Genomic DNA, 23,537 nt, shown 5'->3' with positions numbered 1-23,537 from the left:
GTGCAGCGTATTGCTTGGCTCTGCAGACCCACACAGTGTCTTCCCAGGCTCTGGGGAGGGGGCTGCTCCCTCAGGCTGGCTTGGGCAAGGCATGTTTCTCCCAGGAAGGTGAAGGCTTGCTACGAGGGAGGGGAGGCAGTGCAGGTGGACCTTTCTGTGTGGGCTGTTCCTCAGGAGCCTTCAGCAAGAGGTGACAGATGGCCAGATAGTGGCACCTCATGGCGACGTGCCCTTAGTCCTTCACGTGGGGGTCTGCTGACCAGCAGCCAGACCAGTGCACTACCTTAAAGGTTGCCAGGTTCTGTAGCTGTAAGCTCTCCCCATAGGGGTCTGCAGGCACTGTCGGAGGACTTCTGAGTCGTGAATCCCACTGGCTGGCACCACAGCCTGGAGCTTGCTGAGCGCAGTTCTTCCTGTGGGTCTTATTTTCTGTACCCACTGGCCAGCAGACTTGAGCAGAATTTGAGAGCTGCTAAGCCATGGAGATGGCCTGATGGGCGTGAAGAGCATCATCCGTGAGCCATGTGCCCTGGTGACTGCCTTGGTCGGCCTTGTCCCGGGAATGGTGGCATGGTCATGTGCACAGGAGAAGGAAATGCACCTAGTTTGTCATCATGAGCTAGGGTTTGAGAAGTCAGGCAGTGAGGAAAACCTTGGAGGAGGCCGGAGGCCACACTGGCAGGAGGAACAGGGCATTGACACTGCCCAGCCGGTGTCCTTCAGGAAGTGGGTTTCTTACAAGGGTTTGGAAACCCACAGGACAGTGATAGGCATCCAAAATAGTAGAGGTGGAGCTGAGGAAGCAAAGTCCAGGCCGTGGTGCCAGCTCCAGAGAGAGCTGCCGAACGCGTCTGTTGCTGGCTAGAGGCTGACGCCTCAAAGTGCCAGAGCCAGTGCTGCCTCCATGTGCGGATGGGTGAGCGGTAAGCGGAGGCGAGGAGCCTCAGCCAGTAAAGCCGAGGATGCTCTCAGGGTCTAGGGGCAGGGAAGGCGTGATTCTTGTTCACAACCATGTGGGAAAGCTGGCATCCAGAAGCAAGAGAGAGGAGTCAGGGCAGGTGCAGGAATTCCTACGGGAAAGTCGGGCCACAGCAGGTTGGCAAGGCTGACCAACTTTTTAAAAGAAGTTTTAATTAGATTCATTTTGTTATTTGAGAGGCAGAGTAACAGAAAAGGGAGACAGAGTAAGATCTTTATCTGTTGGTTTCCTCCCTGAATGACTGCCAGGGCAGCACTGGGCCAGACTAAATCCAGGAGCCTGGAGCTCTGTCCAGCTCTCCCACATGATGCAGGGATGCAAGCATTTGGGCCGCCGTCTGCTGTTTTCCAAGGCACATTAGCAGGGAGCTTGGCTGGAAATGGAGCAGCTGGGACTAGAATCAGTGCTCTGATGTGGTGTGCCGCACTGCAGATGGTAGCTTAACCTTCTGCACCACTGTGCTAGCCTGGCCTTTGCTTTTAGGGGCTTCTAAAATGGAGGTATGGCTCCTGGTTGTGTGGTACCTGGCCCTGGGGGTAAGACAGAGACAGTGTGGCCTCCTGGGTGTTTGGGCCACGCTGAAGCATGACTCTGTGAGTTTGTGTGTCAGTCTGCTCTGGGCTGAACCTTTACTGTGTCCAAGAACTGGCTGGCCTCTCCTTCCCCAGTGGGCTCCCCCAGCTAGAAGGGAAGTGACAGATATGTACCCATCACGCCGCACAGTGCCTTATATCAGACTCCTGCCATTTCCCCAACAACCTCTTGATGTCAGCTGGCAACAGATACAGCCTTTCCAAATTCAAGAGGTGCCGTGTTGCGCACCACAAGCACCAGAGACCTGCCCTGCAGGTGCTGCTTCTGCCGCTTGCTTGATTTCATGTTCAGGGCCATGGGAACTGAAGCCTTCCTCTTTTTGCCTTCACTGAGCATTGCCAAAAGTCAGTGGCTCAGTCTGGCAATTGGATGCTGTCCACCAGTGCTCAGGCTTCGCCTTAGGAAGAGCTGAAGCCAAGTTGGGAGCATTTGTCCTGGAGAAGTGTCTCTTAGGGCCCCAACCTGTCGCTTCCCAAAACTTTTCCTGTGCTTAGCCTCGGCCACTGTTGTTAAGGCACTAGAAACTTACCTGGCATGACTATGGGTCCATGAGAATTACTGGAGTATCACACAAAATTCACAGAAAAGTAAATCCTGAAGCTGTATGGCCAGCTGCAATTTTCCCACATCCTCTTGCTTCCCAAGTTTAAAGCTCCAGACCAAGCTGTGTCTGTCTTGATCCAAGGGGGAAGGGCGCTGAAGGAGAAAGCAGGTGCTTGTTCCCTGCAGGCAGGACGGTGGCAAACGGGAGAGTCTCTGGGGAGGGGGTAGGGTTGGGTTGCAAGCTCAGTGTACTTTTGTACAAAAGTGGTTCATTCCAGAAAGCCTTCCTTGCTGTTTGGCCGTTATCATTTGTGCCTTGGTGGAGAGCTGCCCGCTGCCCACTGCGTGCTGGGAGTGCTCAACTGGGCAGCTGCTTGGCTAAACACCTCGCCCTAGCACTCCCGCTGTTGCCTGCCAGACCTGGGCGTGCCAAGTGTATTTGTAATCATACCGCATACGTAACTATCCCCCAGTGAACAAGGAATGCACCTCTAAGCAGTGAAGCGTGATTTAGGAAGACGGGATGATGGCCAGCAGCTGACATTGGTGGCTCTGTGCCAGAGGGTGGCATAGGCTACGAGGGCACCTGCTGTCAATCCACTGCTGTTGCTGGCATACCTGCCACAGTCCTGTGGGTTCAAGGGCACAGTGCCGGCGTCAGCTGAGCTCTGGTCAGGGCCCACAGCCCATGGAGTGCAGTTGCAGTATCCCAGGCAGGAACAGACATACAGGGCTAGGGCTTGACTTATCTCACTTGACAGTCTACTTCCTCCAGGCAAATAGCTTCAGTCCAAAAAAAGCACCCCACACAAGCCCAGTGACCTCTTAAAGGGCCTGCCACATCTCACATGGCTACACCCAGACTTCCAGCAGGGGAACTTCTGGGGGTAACCTCCAGCGGTATCCAAACCATTGCACCCCCTTACATCCAAATCCTAGCTCACTGTTGGGCAGCCGCAGGGTTCAGAGTCGCCCAGGAACAAGCTCCAATACTGTAAAATGGAAATAACCGTTTACCTAAGCTAGTGCATTTGAAGCATTTACCACAGATGCCAGCGTCTAGTGAGCACTCGATGAATGCCCACGTGTCACTATCGCCGTCATCATCATCACAACCACAGAACTTGGGTGTTCTGGTCTCCTGTTAAATTAGGGTGTCGTTTCTGCCACAGTTTAATAAGTTGAGTTGTTTTAATAACTATTAGAAATGATTGACCATAAAGAAAAGTAAGTTTTTAAATTAAATTCTCTGAAAACCAAAATAGCGTGTGTGTATGTGTGTGTGTGTTTGAAAGGACACCTCCAGAAAGTTCTAGAATTAAGTAGAGACTTAGTTTACTAAAAAATGAGCCTGTACACCTCCCCGGCACATTTGGCTTTCATCAAATTGAAGAAGCCAGGACTCTAAGGCAGGGGGAGTCACCAGGAAGCCTGGGGCTGGCCCCTCAGCGCCTCAGTGCCTCAGTCCCTCAGCCCCTCAGCCCCTCAGCCCAGCGGTGCTGTGCTGACTGGCTGTATTCCCAGCTCAAAGTGGGTGCATTCTCTCCTCTGCATCTTCGCAGAGGGGAGCCACATTTAGCTCTAATTGTATCTGGGGCATCTGGATTCTAGTCAGCACTTTGGCTCCGTTTGAGAACCTAAAGTCTGCGGCTTATTCCTAATGTGGAAAATGGAACAGTCCCCCGGGCGCAGGCAGCCAGCTCCAGTGCCCGGCCACGTTACTGTAGTGAGAAGCTGCTGCAGGCATCACTAGACTTGTTCTACAAGGAAACATGATTACAGTGGATTAGAGACGCTTGCCAGGGGCGTGAGGAATTTACAACTTTTTGAATTCTAGATGAGACATCCGGGTGTTTTTTCCCCCTTGTTAATTTTGGACCCCATGCGACAAGTGAGAAATCGAGTCAGCAGGTTCTAGAGTCCTTAGCTGTGAAGAACCAGTTGGGTTTTATGTCCACATCCCATTGCAGAGGGCAGAAATACTTGCTTGGCAGAGACACAAAACAGCCACTTACTTCTGTCTCCGCTCCCAAGTTCGTTACTGCCTCCATCTCCCAGTGGGAGAAAAACGTTGCTCCCTGGGGAGTCTTTTGGAAGGCAGCATGGTGTAATGGAAAAAGCAGCGCACCCCGAGGATGGCGGCTCCTGGGCCCACCGGCGCTGTGATCTACAGTGGGCTGCCGTACCTCCCAGCCTCGGTGCCCTTGCCCAAGGCACTCAGATGGACAGTGGAGCCCGCCTAGATGGTGGTGGTCAGGGTTTGGGTTTTTTTTTTTTATTAATTACATTGCGTTATGTGACATTTTTATATGCACTGGAATTCCCCCACCCCTCCCCAAACCCTCCCCCCATGGTGGATTGCTCCACCTTGTTGCATTACCATAGTTCAGATTCAGTTGAGATTTTTGGTGGTCAGGGTTTTACAACGTGTTGGTGTCGTGTTTGGGAACTCTGGCGTTTGGCGCTCCAGTGTGAGCATGACAGCTGGGAGCACACAGATCCAGGCTCAGGGTGTCAGAACCGTGCAGATACTCTCAAGGGAGGGACTTTTCCAGGCATCCTGGTCCTCTCTCCTCCCCCTCCATCCATGTTACAGGTTCTGTGTTTCTTCTGGAAGCTGATGAGCCAGCAACAGGGTGTGAGTGCAGCGGGAGTGGCCGTGGACTCGGGCCAACCTGAGCTGTCTGCCAGTAGGCAGCTTTGAGCAGTAGCCCGCGCCTGTTGTCCTCCGTTTATTCATCTGCAGAGTGGACATAAAGCAGAACCTCACCCAGTCCTCACTCCCTCCTCCTGTTTGGTTTTCTGTGTGGCACTTTTTGCAGTTAAGATGAGTGGATGCATGGATGGATGAACGAATGGGTGGGTGAGTTGATGGTAAATGGATGGGTGGTGGATAGGTGATGGATGGTGGGTAGGTGGAAGGATAGATGGAGGGTGGATGGTGGATGGGTGGTGGATGGGTGGAAGGATAGGTGGAGGGTACATGGATGGATGGTGGGTAGGTGGAAGGATGGTGGTTGGGTGGTTGAACGGATGGTGGATGGGAGCGTAGATGAATGGGTGAATGGTGGGTATGTGGATGGATGTGTTTGTTCTCTCTCCCACTCTGGCCCCGACTCAGATGCAGCCTCCAGACAGCAGAGACGTGCGTCTCACATCTTTCCTGAGAAGGTGACTGATGCAGACACAATGTTGTTGGTGTGTTTGGACCTTTGACATCTCACATGCTGACATAGTAAGGAACTTTTAAAAAAAATAGCAAAGCTCCTCGCTGGCTCCATGTTGCTTGTGTACAGTAGCTGAGCTAGAACCTGGGTATCTGTACAGTTGGGCTTTGGTTTCCTAAAGGTGCTTACTCAGCCTTAGATGGCGCAATGAGACTTGTGACGTCAGAAGATGGATAGGCCGAAGTCTGACTTAGGAGTTCAGCTAGGAAAGATCTTGACTTTGAGTCCAGCTTGCCTCGGAGGTATGGCTGGCCAGAGCTCAAGAAGGTCTTGGGTTCCCATGTATCTAGGAAGATATTCAGCAAATTATTTTTAACCATTTGGATTTGGTACAAATCACCCAAGGACCCTGCACCTGTGCATAAGTCACGGCTCAGAGTGGAAGGACCAGGCTGCCCCGGCTGCCCAGGGCCTGCATCCTGCCCTGCCAGCCACGAGGCCACAGGACCAGCTGTCTGATGACCACTGTCTCATGACCTTGGACATGGCTCTGATTCTGAGCATTTCTGCTGACTCGCAGAGTTGGTGCTGGGTACATGGAACAAGTGTGTGGGCATCAAGAGTCTCATTCCTTAGGCCCCCTCATCACCCCACCATGCCTCCCTGACATGGTGACATTTGTGACATGGAACTTGACACGGGAAAAAAGCCAGCCCTAGGAAGAGGAGCTGAGAATTTCCTTCCCTCATCCTCTTGAGTCCCCATGACTTGTCCTCTCAGTTGCTATGAGTCCTCAAGGGATTTGGGGACCTAAAGGGTAGGTTCCTGCACACCCAGGCATTATTTGCAGGACACTGCATGGCCATGTGCTACAGACAGCAGAGGGAGGCTTGGTCTCCTCACACCATCCACAGATAGCATCTATAGTTTAAAATAGATTTGGGACCAGACCAGAAACCAGCAGGCTTCACAAACATGGTGTATATACCCTGTGTGTGGGGGTTGTGTGTGAGAACGCTGGAGCGGCCTGCAGCTGCCCAATCTTGTTGGGTCTGTGTGATGTGCACCCTCTAGTCTCTTCCTGCATTCTCTAATTGTGCCAACAAGGATGCCAGGTCCAGGAGTAACCAGGTCCTAACTTGTTGGCAGCAGGCAACTTGGTTCACTGGAGGAGTGGGAAGCTGCACACATGAGTCGTCTTTCTGGATCTGACTTTTTAAATAGAACCAAGATGGGCCCGGCGGCGTGGCCTAGTGGCTAAGGTCCTCGCCTTGAACACACCAGGATCCCATATGGCCGCTGGTTCTAATCCCGGCAGCTCCACTTCCTCTCTATCTCTCCTCCTCCCTGTATATCTGACTTTGTAATAAAAAAAATAAATAAATAAAAAATAAATAAATCTTTAAATAGAACCAAGCCACCCCACCAACCATCTGCCTTGGAGCCCCAGCCATGCTAGGACTTCTGGGAGAGGTGGGGACATGCCTGTCCTTCCCAGAAGATGTGGCAGTATGACCACCCTCATGTGCCCACTCAGCCAGCCTCCTGGCACTTCCATAGAGATGGAGTTGTTGTGTCTGTATGCCTAACCCACACAATGAAGAACTCCTGTCAACATAAGGTCTACTGTAGGACCTTGGAATCCCTGGTGAGTGGGAAGCCACAGCTTGGAGTTCTCTTACTTCAGCTCCTTGCGGGGCATCTGCCCAGGGCCCTGCTCTAATTGTTGCGCTGAGTCCTCCTCCTGATGCGGGGCATGTCAGCAGCAGTCCCATCTGTCAGGGCGAGGAGCTGGGGTCCAAGAAACGTGGTCAGTGAGCAGGAGTGAGAAAGTCTAAGGTGATGGTACGTGGGGAGCTGGGGGGGGTGGGCTAGGTCTTCCCAGAAGGCTGCTGGGAATGGAGCTGGCCAGGGGAAACTTTGGTTTTTTTGTTTTTGTTTTTGTTTTTTTTTTCTTGGAATTGCATTTATTTTGACCATCTTTACATAGTTGATTAGGGCACAAAGGGTCAAGGGCTATAGGAAAGTGGGTAAGACTACTGCTTCCATATTATTGCTTGTATATATATATATATATATATATCTGAGGTAAAGGGGGAGATAAAGGGAGAAGCCCCACCCAGCCTCCCACCCACCCCAGGTCCCTGATGTGGGGCATGCTCCGAGGGTCTTGCTCAAGTGGTTTTGATAATTCAACAGTTCTGAATTTCTGCCAGTCTTGCCATTCCAAGCATGATGAAGTCACTGCAGAATCCACTGGTTGACATAGTCCACCTTAGAGTCTCCGTTTGCCCAGATTTTCACTGCTAACACATGGCTGGGGTAGTTGATTGATTTGTTCTGTCCCCTATTGTGGTACTAGGTGTCCGCTGCAGGTTCTGATGGACTGCCATGTCCTCCATGTGCACCTGGGTATGCTGTCCACTGCTCCGTCTGAGCCTCTGAGAAGGCAGCTTTGACACTTGCACTCTGTGGCAGACCATGGAACCTGCACTTCTCTTCGTGGTTGGGGTTCTGAGTCCAGTAATTTGATTGGGGAGATCCCTAAAGAAACTTCATCTTAGGTGATCCCAGATCTGACTCTTGTGTGTGCTTTCCAGTACAGGGCCCAGCAGAGTTCATCGCCACTATCAGCTTGTGGTACAATTGCTGGGTCAGTTCTGTTTCCAGCCCTATCTTCCACATAAACCAATGGGTGTTGCAGTCCAGCATGATTCTGTCCAGCACATCCTTGGTCCTCACACAAACCAGTGGGAGCTGCAGCCTAGTCGGAGCGACCCACAATAACCCCCACCAGGCCCGCCAGCCAGGGGACACTTTGATGGAGACAGCACGGGCTACAAAGGCCTCCTTGCTGGGCCACCCCTGCTCAGGGTTTCCCTCTGAGGGACAGCCAGTCCAGTCCTGGACCAGAATGCTTCTCAGTTCATCTGCACGGCGTTTGTTTTCAGCAGCTTCCCTGTTCAGCTGCAGATACAGACAGGGCTTTTCTGCGTCAGGCTCCCTGCCATATCCCATAGCCCTGACTTTGGTTTCTCTGTCCCCTAGCCTGTCCTCCATGGTGGCCAGGGTCTGAAAATGTCACTTCAAAAGCTCACTGGCCTCTTTCCTCTTACAACAGTCTTGGCTTACCTCTCGAGTTCGGCATTGCCTCTGCCCAGCTCCCATCTCCTCTCCCTCACTGGCACATGGCTGCTTAGCCTTCAGGACCTGGTTACCACCAAAGGCCCTGCTGGGTGGTCATTGTAAGCTCCTGAAGGACGTTGGCTAGCTTGATGTCCATGCTTGTGGTGCCAACGCCTGACCCTATCCCAACACAGTATACAGCACTGAGTAAGGACATTGTTTGAAAGAATGAATGTGCATTCGGCACTTCATGGGGAAATGCAAGTGTGGGGTCAGGGATGTAGTAATACTTGTGCCCATGGCAAACTTTTCAGTGCAGTACCTCATGCATATTCCACATGTGTTGGCCAACTGATGTGAAAAGTCCAGATGGTGCCTGGTATCTATGATAATCCTACTCTTTCTCTCTGAATATGGAGAGCTCTAGCAGGTGCTTCCCTGGTTGCCTCTGTAGATGACTCCTTTAGGATTAAACTCTGCAAGCTGATTGCTAGTTGAACTCTTTGGGCTGGATGTTCGACATGAGTCCCCACAGATGTAAACCAACATGAGAACTGGTTTGTTGGAGAACCCAAACCTTCTCTCTGATGGATTGCTAGTTGTTAATGCTAGAATGCATCAGTGATGAGCTTGCTGCCTCCTTCCTTTGTCTGGCTTTTCACTGAATTGCTTCTTTCTGAGGCAAACTCCTGCCTCATGATAGCCGGGCAGCAGCTGATATCACCGGGCTCCTGTCCGCAAGCTTAGCGGCTGCCATGGAGAGATCCCGAGTTCCCAGGGCACTTGGTAACTCCCCACTTCACTCTGCACCCCAGGGACCCAGCTGCTGTGTTGGGTTCATGGACGTTCCCCGCCTCATAACTCTCCTTCTCCAGTATGCTCCTGTCTCTTGTGGAATGGGTGGTGGAAGCGCTCCTAGGTCATTTGAGCAGAGAGCCATGGAGAGATTGGTGAGACACTAGATGTGGGTGGACATCACACACCTTGGCCCATGCAGCAACACTTACGCACTGGGCTACCAGTATGATCTTGGGAGATGTGGGTGGACATCACACACCTTGGCCCATGCAGCAACACTTACGCACTGGGCTACCAGTGTGATCTTGCTCTCCCCTATACCAAGAGTGTTTTCTTTTTAAAGATTGATTTGTTTGGGCCCGGCACGATGGCCTAGCGGCTAAAGTCCTCGCCTTGAACGCACCAGGATCCCATATGGGCGCTGGTTCTAATCCTGGCAGCTCCACTTCCCATCCAGCTCCCTGCTTGTGGCCTGGGAAAGTAGTCAAGGACGGCCCAGTGCTTTGGGACCCTGCACCCGTGTAGGAGACCTGGAGGACGTTCCTGGCTCCTGGCTCCGGATTGGCACAGCACCAGCCGTTGTAGTCACTTGGGGAGTGAATCATTGGACGGAAGATCTTCCTCTCTGTCTATCCTCCTCTATATATATCTGACATTGCAATAAAAATAAATAAATCTTAAAAAGAAAAAAGATTGATTTGTTTGAAAGAGTAGCAGGGGAAGAGAGAGACAATCTTCTGTTCACTGGTTCACTCCCCAGATAACTGCAATAATCCGGCTGGGCCAGGCTGAAGCCAGGAGCCTAAACTCCATCTTGATGTCCTATGTGGGTGATCAGGAGCCATATTAATAAGAAATTAGATTGAAAGCAGAGCAGCAGAGTCAGGAACTAGCATGCTACCATGGGATGCCAACAGCAGGCAGCTGCTGTACCCTCCACACCACTTTCATGGCCCTTTCAAGGGTGCAGAAGCCCCACAGCAGGGCACCTCGGGGCTTCGGCCTGGGGACCTAAGAGACCAAGAGCCGGCAGCCACCTCCAGGGATACTGCGTCCTCTTTCTGCTTTCCCTCCTGCCGCGTCCTTGAAGGGATTTGCTGTGTGACTATGTTTTCTCCCTGCATTCTCTCGAGCAGGAACTGGAGGCTGTGGTGTTGACCGGGGGCCAGGCCACAGAGAGGTTCGCTGAAAAGCAACTGCAGTTCCTGGAACTGCCAGCCCTGTGTGCTGGCCACCCCCCACCCCCCAGCCTCAGCTGCCAGAGCTGATGGGAGGTTTATGTGGCGAGTTTTCTGGGATTTTCTTGTTTGTTGTTTTCCTTAGATGAGAACTACTTTTGCTGGAGTTGAGATCACCTACCCAGTCTTGTTCAGATGCCTGGATGCCTTTGGCTTCCCAGCCTGCGTGGAGTGCAGCAGGCGGGCCCCTGCCGGCACAAGTGGAAGGCAGCAAGACCCATGGTTTTTAGCAATGCTAGAGAAGCCAAAGGAAATTCATTGCCTTTTATTTTATTCTAGCTGAATATTCTTGTCCAGAAATGAAAATCAGATGTTTGTCTGCTTTTTTTTTCCCAAAGCAAATGGTTGCAAACACTTACTTAATATAATTTACCGGAGCTCTTTCCTGAAAGAACATTTATGTTACTTGCTTTAATGCGTGCAGTAACTTTTGATCAAAACAGGGCTCCGCTGCCTCGTTTAATGTTGAGCGCCTGGATTAAAGGCTTCTTTTAATCTTAAATACAGATCAGGACTCTCTCTCCCCCTTAAAGCAAACCTCCATAAAGCGCTGGCGCCCTTCCAGTCCTCATCACGCCTCTCTTTATTACAGAGTTTTCCGATGGCAGCCATTAAATGATTGTTGGGCACAATGGGCACTTGATTATAATTATTGAACTGGCAATCGGTTGTGGCAGCAATTTGGTGGTGTAATTAAAAGGGAGCGTGTGTGTACCTGCCAGTGTCTTTGGGGGCGGCAGAACATGAGCACATGGTCGGGAGAAGTGAGCGCGTCTCTGAATGGAGGCTTTTCTTCTCTGCCTCTCCAGCCCGCTGCTTGGCCTCCTTTGTTCCATGCATAGATGAACAATGGTGATAATATGAGGATAAAGGATCTGGGGGCTACACTCTGCCTGATGAATAGATGCATTCAGCGAGGAATGTTCAGCTTCTCCCAGTGCTGATTAATGCTAAATGGACGGAAGTGTATTTATGTAATTCTGCTTTAAAAACACTTGCACACACAAGCATGAGGGTGCTTCTCCCCCCGCCCACCTCTGGTTGATAGATCTCAGCACTGATTCCTTGACATGAGTAGGCATGAAATACCACTGGTAAGAGATGGTTGTGAGAGCTGAGTGGCACTGTTGGCACAAGGCCGTTGACCACTGCTGAAGGTGGCAGTGGCTAATCCCCAGTGAAGGAGGCCTCTGCCTTCTCAGAGCTGCTTCAGACTCAAGCAGAAGAGGGAGTGTCTTGCTGCTGGAGCTGGAGTGTTGCCGGAAGCAGCCAGGGAGCTGCAGGTAACTGGGCTTCTGGCATTGATCTACCCCCCACACTGGCCTTCACACTGACCTCACCCATGTCAGAGAGCTGCCCCAGCCTCAGTCCTGGTGTCATGGAAGTAGCACCGTGTGATTGGCCAAGCTTGGATCACATGTTGTACCTGTGGGCAGGACAAGGCAGATGGAATTCTGGGATCATCAGTGGTATCACAACCATTGAGGATTATGTAGTGATTCTTTCTTTTCTTTTTTTAAAGATTTATTTACTCTTTATTTAGGAAGCAGATTTACAGAGAAGAAAGAAAAAGAGTGAAGTTTGCTATCTATTGGTTTACTCCCCAAATAGCTGCAACAGCTAGAGCTGGACTGTTGTGAAACCAGGAGCTTCTTCCAGGTTTCCCATGTGGGTGCAAGGGCCCAAGCATTTGAGCCATCCTCCATTGCTTTCCTAAGTGCATTAGCAGGGAGGTGGATCTGAAGTGGAGCAGCTGGGTTTTGAACTGGTGCCCTTATGGAATGCTGGCACCACAGGCAGAGGTTTAGTTGATATGCCGTGACTCCGGCACCTTAGTGACTGCTTTTAAAATGAATATAAAAATCTAAAGTATATAAACTTTGAAGATTTTCTGCTTGTTTTTACAAAAACAAATCTCTGTCTTTTACAAATATTTCACCTCTGGGCCTGGCACAATGCCTAGTGGCTAAATCCTTACTTTGCATATGCCATTATACCATATGGGCACCAGTTCATATCCTGGCTACTCCATTTCCCATCCAGCTCCCCACTTGTGGCCTGGGAAAGCAATAGAGAATGGCCCAAAGCCTTGGGTTCCTGTACCCATGTGAGAGACCCTGAAAAAGCTCCTGGCTTCAGATCAATTCAGCTCTGGCCGTTGTAGCCTTTTGGGAAGTGAACCAGTGGATGGAAGATCTTTCTATCTCTCCTTCTCTCTGTAGATCTGCCTTTCCAATAAAAATAAAGAAGTCTTTTTTAAAAAGGGGGAAATATTCCATCCTGTAGAATGCAGGTGCAAGTATGTTCCTCTGAGTTTTGGACACTCACCTAACTGTACCTGGAGTTGTGCCTGAGCCCTGAGCTCCCCTTAATCGTGTGGTCTGAGGATAGGATCCTGAAGAGTTGGGCTGGCCATAAATAACAGATGCTTCAGGTGGCAGCCAGCAGCCCACTGGCTGGCCGCCTGCTCAGGGAGGGCCTCAGCTGCTGGGCGTGCGGGCAGCACGCTTGTTGACCCCTGAGGACTGCTGTCTCCGAGAACCGCTGGGGAAGATGGGGAATCCATTCCTCTCTTGCTTGTTCCATGTTTGAATCTGAGTGTCTGCGGAACAGCAGAGCCAAATCACAGAAATCTTTAAAAAGGAAAGGAAAGCAGATTGAAAATTTACAGAAACACCCCCTTAGCAGAGCAGGGTGCAATCCATGTCAGAGTGGCAACAAGTCAGGCTGTGTGTTGGGCCAGTAAGGAGAACTGAGATGTGTGAGCTCCAGCTGGAATGGAGCCTCTCCCAAGAGACATAGAGTGTGTGAGAAGTGGGGGGTGGGAGTGGGGGGTCTTCAGACCATTCATAGACAATGCATATCATAAAAGAAAACCTGTGTGTTTTGCCACTTTGTTTTTTGCACCAAAGTAAATTCAGCTTTTGAGTCCCTTTCAGCACCAACTCTTAAAGTCCCTCTGTGTGTGTGTCCTGGTACCATGGAGGACTAGGAGGTGGCTGTTAGCTGAGCATGCAGGGCCAGGCACGCTGCTGAGAGCGCTGCGCATGTTCTCGTGTGTCTCCACTCGCTTGCTCGCCCGTTCTTGCTTCTCTCACGCGCCTGCCCGCTCCCTCTCCTGTCTGGTCTGTGACATTGGCTGGAGGCATTCCTGGGAAGCTGCCCTGCTCCACTGCAGCTGCAGCGTCGCTGCTGCCAGTGGTTAAGTTCACATGGACCTGCTGCCAGTTTTCTTCTCACAGACGGGAAAGAATAGTTTGGTGCGAAGCAAGTGCCACAGTGACTCCAGAGAGAGAAGGCTGAAAGGGGCCGGTTCAGAACTCGATTTTGTTTTGTTTTGTTTTGTTTTGTTTTCCTCAAGGTCAGCTGAGCTTAAATGAAATGAAATTTCCCCAAGAGAGCATCATGTGTGTGTGCGTCTCGGGAAGGCCAAGGCTGTGGCAATAAAGTATTTTCATTTTATAGAGTTTTTCTTGGAGCAGATGCACACCATGTGACAGCAGAGGGCTTAGAATTCCAAGCCTGGTGCCAGTGCAAAGGCCAAGCACCATAAAGTCACTTCCAAGGCCCAGACATTTATCTCTCTGGGAGCAGAGCATCTCTCGGCTCTCCTGAGTCACCCGCTCAGCAGCATCCTCCCAGCTGACCTGGGCCTGCTCCCCAAAGAGGAAGGCGGAGCTGGGGCAGGAGGGCCCTGCTGGCATGGTGTGGGTGAATCTGGGGTCAGCCAGTTGCTGGCATCTCACACCAGAAGCTGGCATGCGGTGCTCTGGACTCCATTAAAAAGCTCCTCATCTGGGGAACTCTTGTTCCCCAACTTTTCCTGAGGAGTGTCGGGGCACCCTTGGCCCCTTTCCATGCAGACCAGGAAAGCTGGTGCTCACCAGCACCGGACTGCCAGGCCCTTCAGTGTGTGTCCATATCTGGGTCACTGCCAAGGCACATCAGTCCATCATGGAGACTTTCCTGGCAGGGTGAGGACCAGGCACTGGGTGACAGCCCAGCAGGCAACTCCAAGGACAGGCCCAGCGTGTGATGTCACCACCACCTGCTCGTGCATCTAAGAGAGCAAGAGGTGGCCAGGGAACAAGTGTCAGAGCTGGTGCTTGGAGTGTGAGCAGGCCACTGAGAACGCCTTGTTCTTCTCTGGCAGCAACTGCCATGCGTCCAGTTAAATGGAGGATGCGCTCCCTTCCATCTACTCACCGGTGTAACAGTTGTTCTTGTCTAACGAAATGTGAGCTCTGTGCATGGCGCTGTGCGAGCCGCTGCTCTTGGAGATGGAGTTCCTGTTGGGGAAGGCAACCCAGCTGCCCCTCCCGTTTGAGTGTGCATAGTAAGCCAAGGCCAGAACAGGGAGTGGAGCTAGGCCTCATACTCAGGCATTCTGATAGAAAGTGCGGCTCCCTCCAGCACCTGAGCCACCGTGCCCAATGCCCACTCCTGCCTTTTTTGCCACCAAACTTTAGTCACACACCTGCCCCACATCTGCCCCTGGCAAAATATGAGTGTGGCCCAGGGACCTGAAAGTTCTCTGATCTTAGACCTTGCCTGGCAGGTGCTGAGTCCTTATCCCGCCACTCCCTCCTCTCACCAGGGTTCTGCAGGAAGTCCTGTTACCAAGGGTTGTGCATTGTAGTGGCAGTGAGAACAGAATCTTCACTCCAAACTGCCCAGCCCTTCCTGAGCAGGCCTCAGACTTCACGTCAGTGCCTTGGTGCCAACAGTGACGTATCTTACGGTTTGGCAAGGCATGGGAGGCTGGGCCTTGGGCTCTGCTCCCTGCCCCTGCCCTGGCGGGGTGGGACTGAGGGCCAGTCTCCACACTGTGGGCTGTGGTGTCTGCATCTGCAGAGTAGGCAAAAAGGTGCGGACCCGTTGAGATACCCGGAAGTGTGAGGGCTGCCACCTAGAGGCCACCCAGGTGGCAGGCTGGTGCCATTGCCCTGCAGCTTTGGTGGCAGACAAAGGGCATAGAAGTGCCTTTCTGAGCTGGCCTCTTTGTGCTGGGGGTCAGGAGCCCCAGCACGCCTCTTCCCCCGTTGATACTCAGGACTCGATTCCTTCCTCTATCCGTGGACAGTGTGTGTGAGGAGGAAGGGCCCACCACGGAGCGCTTGGCCTGGTGCCCACAGCAGCTGTGGAAACAGCACGGAGGCTGCCTGGAGCCTGCAGACCCGCTGGCTCTCACAGTGCCCCTCCCAGCTTGGAATCTTCCCTAGGGGTTCCTTGGACTTCTGTCTCCTCAGTTTAAAGCCCCCTTTTCCTCCGCAGAGCAGGTGAAGAACTCACATGGGCCTTAGCCCTGCCCCTCCTGCCAGCTTTCGTCAGCACAGGATGGGCGGCCTGACCCAGGCCTCACCCTTCCCTCCGAGGGGCCCCACCCTGCCCTTCCTGGCTCCCAGGTTCAGACCTCGCTGAGAACTAGAACCCAGCTTGTCAGAGACCAGAGGATGTGGGCGGGTGGCAGGACTTGCCGCCTTCCTAGTGACCGGGTCCTGCTGCATTCTGAGGCCTGGGAGGGACACGGCTGAACATCCTGCTCCCAGGATGCCCTAAGCTGTGGGGTTGCCAGCGTCAGGCCTCCCTCCAAAGTCCTCCCCTTATTATTTTTGAACCTTTTTGTGGAAGACTGCATTATTTATGCACTGTTATACAAAATATTTTTTTAATTTTTCATTTTATTTTATTTATTTTAAAGGCTGAGTTAGAGAGACAGACACAGGTCCCGTCTATTGGCTTACTCACTAAATGGCTAAGGCTGGACCAAGCCAAAGCCAGGAACTGGAACTTCCCTTGGGTGTCGCACGTACATGTAGGGAGGGCTCAGGCACTTGAGCTGTCTCCTACTGCCTTCACAATGCATTAGGGCAGAACTGTGTCAGAATTGGAGCAGCCAGGGCTTGAGCGGCCCCCGCATGGGATGCCAGCCCTGCAGGTGGTAACTCACTGTGCCACAGCGCCAGTCCTAAGTTTGCCTCCCTCTGCGTCTCCACCTGTGCACCCAGAGCAAGGCCTAGAACAAGTCCCGGGACCCGGAGCCTCCCACCCAGCTTGCAGCCGCTGTCTCCAGGGAGCATCTCCGCCCCTGCCATCCCCTCAGCTGGTGGCTTGCTTCCCAGCCTTTTCTTGCTTCACCCCTCACCCTCACCCCCACCCCACCCATCTTTGGCCCACAGTAACAAGAGAAAGCACTGTGGTGGCGACTCAGTGACACCTGCCCTGTCCTCTCGCCTCTGCCCCCTGGCTCTCCTCCACCTGCCAAGCCAGAGTGACAGGGAGGGGCTGTCAGTCATGCTGTATCCCAGAACCCAGAGGAAAAAGGAGCAGGCACGGGGCACCCTCGTCTTGCATTCTAGGTGCCCACACCCTCGGCCACCCTCGGCCCCAAACTCCTCCCTCCTCCAAGGGTCTGCCCTGCCTGTGTTCCTGTGTGGGCTTCCCTACCGACCCTAGCCATGTCCATTTGTTTACGGCAGGGAGGTTTGTTCCAGCCTACCAGTCTGCATTGTGTGACCTGGCTGCAGCCCTGGTTTCTTGGCTGTTCCTTTGAAGAAGCTGTTTTTGTGGATTTAGATTTTTAGTGTGCTCTGTGGGGCCCTCGTGGTGCACACTGCGTCTCAGCACCTGGGCCTTGGGAGTGTCCATCCTCTGGAGCGAAATGTGCAGCCTGCCTTTGAGCAGCCTTGTTGTCTGTGTGGAGGCACCTGTTGCCTGTTCAGCCTCAGAATTTGCTCTGCCACAAGAAGCTTCTTTGGTGTTCCCTTGGTCTTGCAAGGTGTCTGCTCCGGCTTCCCCCTGTGTTCCTGTGAGCGGGTTTGGATAGGAACAGATCCCGGTGGCTCCAACACGATCACACCCCCTGCCTTCGCCCGAAGTCAGGGCCTGTGTCAATTCAACCACTCCTGTGCAATTTGGCCAGGTGGCCCTGGGGGGCTGTCTGTGGGGGACCATGTTGCCCCTGCTTTGATGGAGGCAGAAACCGAGTCTTACCACACAGATAATCAGAAGAGAATGAAAGTGCAAGGCTTTGAAAACGCCCTCTGCCGCAGAAAGCTGCACCGTCTTTTACATCCTCGATAAAAGAGCTGCCACTTTCCTGAAACAAGACCAGAGTGCTATACCAAGGAGAATTCAAATGGCGTCAGAGAGAGCTTCCAGGCTACAGGTTTGAAAGTAGGCAGAGGGTTTGGACAGAGAGATCCAGAGTGTCTCAGAAACCAAGCAGGAGGACAAAGACCTGGAAAATTGGGGAGCAAAGGTAAGGCCACATGAGGGCCGAGCTGGGAGCTTGACATGTAAGTTAGAGTCTGCATCAGGAACAGAAACTAAGGCTAAAGTCCTCGCCTTGAATGCACCAGGATCCCATATGGGCTCCAGTTCCTGTCCTGGTTGCTCCACTTCCCATCCAGCTCCGTGATTGTGGCCTGGGAAGGCAGTCGGGAATGGCCCAAAGCCTTGTGGGGAAAAAAAAAGCTCTGCCTAGATACTAGCATTTGTTTCACTTAAACAAGCTCCTCCTCCTGTGTTCATCTTTCTGCAAGCACGCCAAAGCATCCTCCTGGAACCAAACTGGGGCCAGAGAACGGGGGCCAAGTGCAGCGATGCAAGTGCCCCTGAGGCTTGCCAAGTGGTCCTCCTCTTCAAACCATTGGAGGATGAGCTCCAGGAAGATAAGGGAGCACCCACCCACAGGATACAGGCAGCCGGGGGTCCCCGCAGGAAGTCAGAGCCATCCTGGGGAGTGTAGGAGCTGGGCCAACGGGCCTGGAGCCGAGCATCTCCCACTCTCAGGTCAGGAGGCTTCAGAACTACCTGTCCCAGAAGGCATCCTGCAGCTATTTACACCCCTGGCCGCAGAGTTGGGATTTAATTATCCATAAGCATAGAGAAGCACAGAAAATCAACACCAAGACAGTATTAACTCCAGGGAAGCACTCTTGTCTAAGGTGAAACAGATAATCCCAGCAGGTGGCGTGGTAGGCATGGCGGCACAGTAACGGAGATGCCCTTGACCCATACCCGAGTGCTTAGGACTGAGCCGCTGTCTGCTTCGGCTCCAGCCCCTGAGAGGCAGCAGGTGCTGTTGGTGTAAGAGCTTGGTTTCCTGTCTCTTGTGTGGTGGGACACCAGGCTCCTGGCCTTGGCCTGGCCCAGCTCGAGTGGCTGCTTTTAGAGTGACCGGATGGGTGGACAGTAACACCCTTGAGCTGCTCTCCCACTGTCTCCCTCTCCCTCTTAATTCCTCCCCGCCTCTTTGTTTCTCTCTCTCTCTCTCTCCCTCTCTCTCTCTCTCTCTCTCTCTCTGTGCATCCCCCCATTTATTTTTTAAAAATAAAGTAAAATCCTAATTTTTACTTTTACTTTTTTATTTATTTTTATTGAAAAGACAGATTTACAGAGAAAAGGAGAGACAGAAAGATCTTTCATCCACTGGTTGATTTCCCAAATGGCCACTACAGCTGGAGCTGAGCCAATTTGAAGTCAGCAGCCAGGAGCTTCTTCTGGGATCCCACACAGGGGCAGGATCCCAAAGCTTTGGGCCATCCTGTACTGCTTTCCTAGGCCACAGAGAGCTGGATTGGAAGCGGAGCAGCGGGGGCACAAAACAGCGCCCATGTGGGATCCTGGCATTGAAGTGGTAGGATTAACCAGTTCAGCCATTATTGCAGGTCCAGAACTTCTACTTTAAAAAACCAAGGTGCCTGCAGGGATGGGAGAATGGGTGGAGTGGTTTTTAAGCGTGGATGTGTCTCGTAGGTCCTAGGGTGGAGGGTGTTTTTGCAGGTGGAACAGCATGGCTGCAGGCACCGGGCACAGAGGCTGTCAGTGCCTGGAGGTGGGGTGCAGTCACACTTACGTCTCCGCATCTCTCTTGTTGCGTCAGTGCTGTTGAGAATTTATAATTCCTCCTTGTCTGTTCAGGTTATTTGAAAGGCAAAGCTTCGGAGGAGGAGGGAGTTTAAGACATGGACCTTTTGTTCCTGTTAACATTATAACCAGTTTCTGTGATTTGTTTTGCTCACGCCGTGTTAACCTTTGGAGTGACGCTGAGTGAAGAACAGGCTGTTGTGCTCCCTTCGGAACGATACAGACATCAGTGTGGGCCCTGCGCAAGGATGACACGCAAATTCGTGAAGCGTTCCATAGTTTTCTAGGAAATTGTATCATAAAATTAAAAAAAATAAGAACAGGTGTCTGTGAGGTGCGCTCTGGGCTGTTTCGCTCTGAAGGCAGCGCCCTTCCCTTGGACTTGTTGGGGGTCTTCTCACCACCCGTTGCTTAGGTCCTCACGAGTCCTTGCCTGTCAGCCCAAGGAAGGAAATGGGAGCTTTCCTAAGAACCACAGACCCTCAGGGAGTGCGCAGGTGCCCAGGTCCCATACCAACATGACGGACGGGTGTGCGGCCAGGAGGCAGGTGTCCAGGTGCCAACGGCAGGTCTCTCGAAGTGTGGTCACTGCTCACCTCCCTGTAGTGGCAAGGCTGCCAGCGGTGGGGAGAGCTGGAGCTGATCCATGCTCTTCCATCTTTGTAATTCAGCAAAGTCACCCAAGCTAGAAATCAGAGCGGAGTTGTGGAAATGTGGTATGACCTTGACCACTGTGTCAAAATGCCCACCCTGGGTGATGTTTTCCAATTTGTAACATAAACCATGTAGAGTTACAAATTAAATTATGTGAAAGGGCAGCTATCAGAAGTGTTCAAAAGTCAAAATACTGATGTAGTGATTCAGGAGAGTACCACCCCTTCCATGAAATGCTCAGAAACAAATACATCATTTTTAGAGTTTTTAAGAATTTATTTGGGATCCCGGTGCAATGACCTAGTGGCTAAATCATCACCTCAAGCACCAGGAATCCCATGTGGGCACCGGTTCAAATCCTAGCTACTTTACTTCTAGTCTAACTCACTGCTTGTGTCCTGGGAGGGCAGTGTAGAATGGTCCAGGACTTTGGGACCCTGCACCCATGTGGGAGACCTGGAAGAAGCCCCTAGCTCCTGGCTTTGGATGAACTCAGTTCTGGCTGTTGCAACCACTTGAGGAGTGAACCCACAGATGGAGAATCTTTCTGTCTCTCCCTCTCTCTATAAATCTGACTTTCCAGTAAGAATAAATAAATCTTTAAAACTGAATTTATTTGAAGGGCAGAGTGACAGAGAGAAGGATCTTCCATCTGCTGGCTTACTCCCCAACAGCTAAGGGTGGACCAGGCCAGAAGAAGAAGCTGGGAACTCAGTGCTAGCCCTCTGTGGGTGCAGGGCCCAAGCACTTGGTCATCTTCCACTGCCCTCACAGGTACATGAGCAGGGAGCTAACTGGAAGCAGAGCAGCTGGGACTCAAACCAGCACCGTCATGTAGGACGCTGGCATAGCAAACAGTAAGCCTAAATTGTTGTGCTGCAATACCAACCCAGATTCATGAAATATGAGCTAATGACAGTGATTGGTGCTGTCATTTCATAGTAGTGATGAGCATGTATAATATTTCAAGATAATCTGTGATGAGTATAATGATTTTCAAAAATCTTATTTCTTCTGGTGACAGCCATAGATACTATTAGTAGAAATAAAGTTGTAATTCCTTTCCCGGCCAAAGAGTATTATACAGGGACCCTCTGGGGTCAAAAGAGTCCTATGAGTATTGTGACAGAGCTGGACAGCTCCATTTCCACATCCTAAGATACAGGAAGAGGGAAAGAGAAGACATGGAGGACACGTTGCTCACCTTCCATTGGTCAGCAGTGAAGTCACATGGCCACATGGATTGGGAGGCAGGCTGGGAAATGTAGTCTGTATCTGGGTAGCCATGTGCCTTGCTGGCCAAGTCCTGGGTAGGTAGCTTGCTTGAAGGAAGACAGAAGGAGCAAGTGTTAGGGTACACAGTCTGTACAGGTTGACCCCTTGTTGCGGAATTGAAGCAAGAAGTGTTTTTTGCATAAAACATATTGCCCCCCTCTGATGCTGCGCTGCCCTTGGTAAGGCCTGCCTCCCCACTGCCCTCCCTGCCTGCTCTGGTGACAGGGCTGAGTCTGAGATGGAGCATCTTTGTGCTGCTGTCCCCAGGCCTGCCCTGGAGCTGCTGGCTTCCTGAGTGTGCGCTGTGACGCTGGAGGCAGAGGAGGACTGACGGGGACTGATGCCGTGTGACAGAGGGTGGGCCTCTGGAGGGTCTACAGGGCCAAGTTTGGTCACCTTCAAGCACCTTGCTCCTCTTCTCTCAGGAAAGTACTTGATTTTTCCTCCAGACTGCTTAAGTAAATAAACAGCTAAGATGGCCTGTGGGAGATGAGCGCAGGTCCCCACAGCAGCACACCCGTGGGGGCCCACCCACGGAGGCAGCACCCGACAAGCCCTTGCGTGTTGCTGCAGCCCGGGGCAGGATGGCATGTTGGATTCTGGTGATGGACATGGGACCTTTGTGGTCCCCACAGAGACTGGTGTGACTCCTGCTGTGTCCTTGGCACAGACAAATTTGCTGACAAGTTGTTTTCTGTCTTATAGGCACGGTGGTCTTTGTGAGTTTGAAAGTTTGCTGAAGTGAGGGTGATTTTTTTTTTAAGATTTATTTATTTTATTACAATCAGATATACAGAGAGGAGGAAAGACAGAGAGGAAGATCTTCCGTCCGATGATTCACTCCCCAAGTGAGCCGCAACGGGCCGGTGCGCACCGATCTGATGCCGGGAACCTGGAACCTCTTCCGGGTCTCCCACGCGGGTGCAGGGTCCCAAAGCTTTGGGCCGTCCTTGACTGCTTTCCCAGGCCACAAGCAGGGAGCTGGATGGGAAGTGGAGCTGCCGGGATTAGAACTGGCGCCCATATGGGATCCCGGGGCATTCAAGGCGAGGACTTTAGCCGCTAGGCCACGTCGCCGGGCCCGAGGGTGATTTTTTTTAGGGTCAATTAGACCCTTTTCCTTTTCTTTTGCTAAACCCCCCCCCCCAATCCATCTCTGATTTTAAAATATGACTCAGTGGGGGAAATGGGATTCTATTCATGGTGTCAGTCTTCTCGGAGCTGACTTTCTAGGCACCTGCATGCTTCTATGGAGCGAGAGCCCCACGGGGCTGCCAGCGCTGGGCACCCAGGCCTGGGCACCGTCCTGTGGCTCCACAGCCACCCTTGCAAGGTTCCTTTCTGGTCCTACAGTGCGGCTCAGGATCCCGAGGTGAGCTGGAGGGGAGGTATAAACAGGCGAGGTTCTGCTACGACTGTTTTTACAGGGAGAGCTGTCCTTGCACTTCCTCCCTTTCTCCCTCCTCCTCTCTGGATTGTGTCGCCCAGCCAGATGACCTGTGTGACTGACCACAGGGCAGCTCACGGCTGCTGGCCAAGCTCTTACTGCTTGGGTTCCCTCAGCCCAGCCCGAGCAGGCAGGCATGCTGGCTTGCCCGGGCTCCAGCCACTTGCTCCTCCCTGCCCACGTCCACCACAGCACAGGTGCTGTTCACAGTCACGGGCAGCCTGCGTGGAGGACAGCCCTTGCTGGTGTCCTGGGGCCCAGGTTTGTGCCCTGAAGGCAGCCTCTCCTTGGAACGCCAGCTGATGGCGCTCATTTCCATACAGCCTCTGACCATGCAGGTCTGCCACTCAGGCTTCAGGCGTAAACACTGGTGGGGGGTGCCCCCTTTGGAGCCTTTGTCCCCCCTTGCGATTGGCCAGTACTTGCGGCTTCACCCCCACTGTGGCCGTGAGCATCTGCCTGACCCCCGGCTGGCTGGTTGGCTGGCTGAGGTCCCTGCCAGCTGACCTTGCTCTTAGCTGTCGCCCACTGCTGCCTCCAAGTCAGCCAAGGGGCCCCCAAGCCCAGGTTTGCCTAGCACGGGATTCAGTGTCATCTCCACATAGCTGTGGTGGTCCCAGGAGGGCATGGAGTGGTCCCAGGAGGGCATGTGGTGGTCCCAGGAGGGCATGGGTCGGTGCTAGGGACGCTCCGCGAGAGGGAGAGCCTAACAACAGCCAAGGGGGAATTGGAGCTGCTGTAGCGGGAGCGCATGCTGTGCCCAGGCCAGGAGCACAGATGTTCAGAGCGGCTGGGCCAGGGTAGCAGAGTAGGAGGGCCGGGAGGGGCTGCAAAGCTTCTCCTGG

General features: G+C 52.6%; 1 protein-coding gene and 1 pseudogene across 3 annotated transcripts in view; both read left to right on the top strand.

Annotated features, from left to right (window-relative positions):
- Positions 1-23,537, top strand: part of ATG7 (autophagy related 7) — a 158,582-nt gene that overhangs the window by 123,132 nt on the left and 11,913 nt on the right. The gene's annotated exons all lie outside the window — the stretch shown is intronic.
- On the top strand, positions 19,508-19,599 carry LOC118760350 (U6 spliceosomal RNA; annotated as a pseudogene).

Source organism: Ochotona princeps, chromosome 21 (assembly GCF_030435755.1).
Source record: "Ochotona princeps isolate mOchPri1 chromosome 21, mOchPri1.hap1, whole genome shotgun sequence".
In the NCBI taxonomy this organism is placed as follows: Eukaryota; Metazoa; Chordata; class Mammalia; order Lagomorpha; family Ochotonidae; genus Ochotona; species Ochotona princeps.
This window is presented reverse-complemented; position numbering and strand designations above follow the sequence as displayed.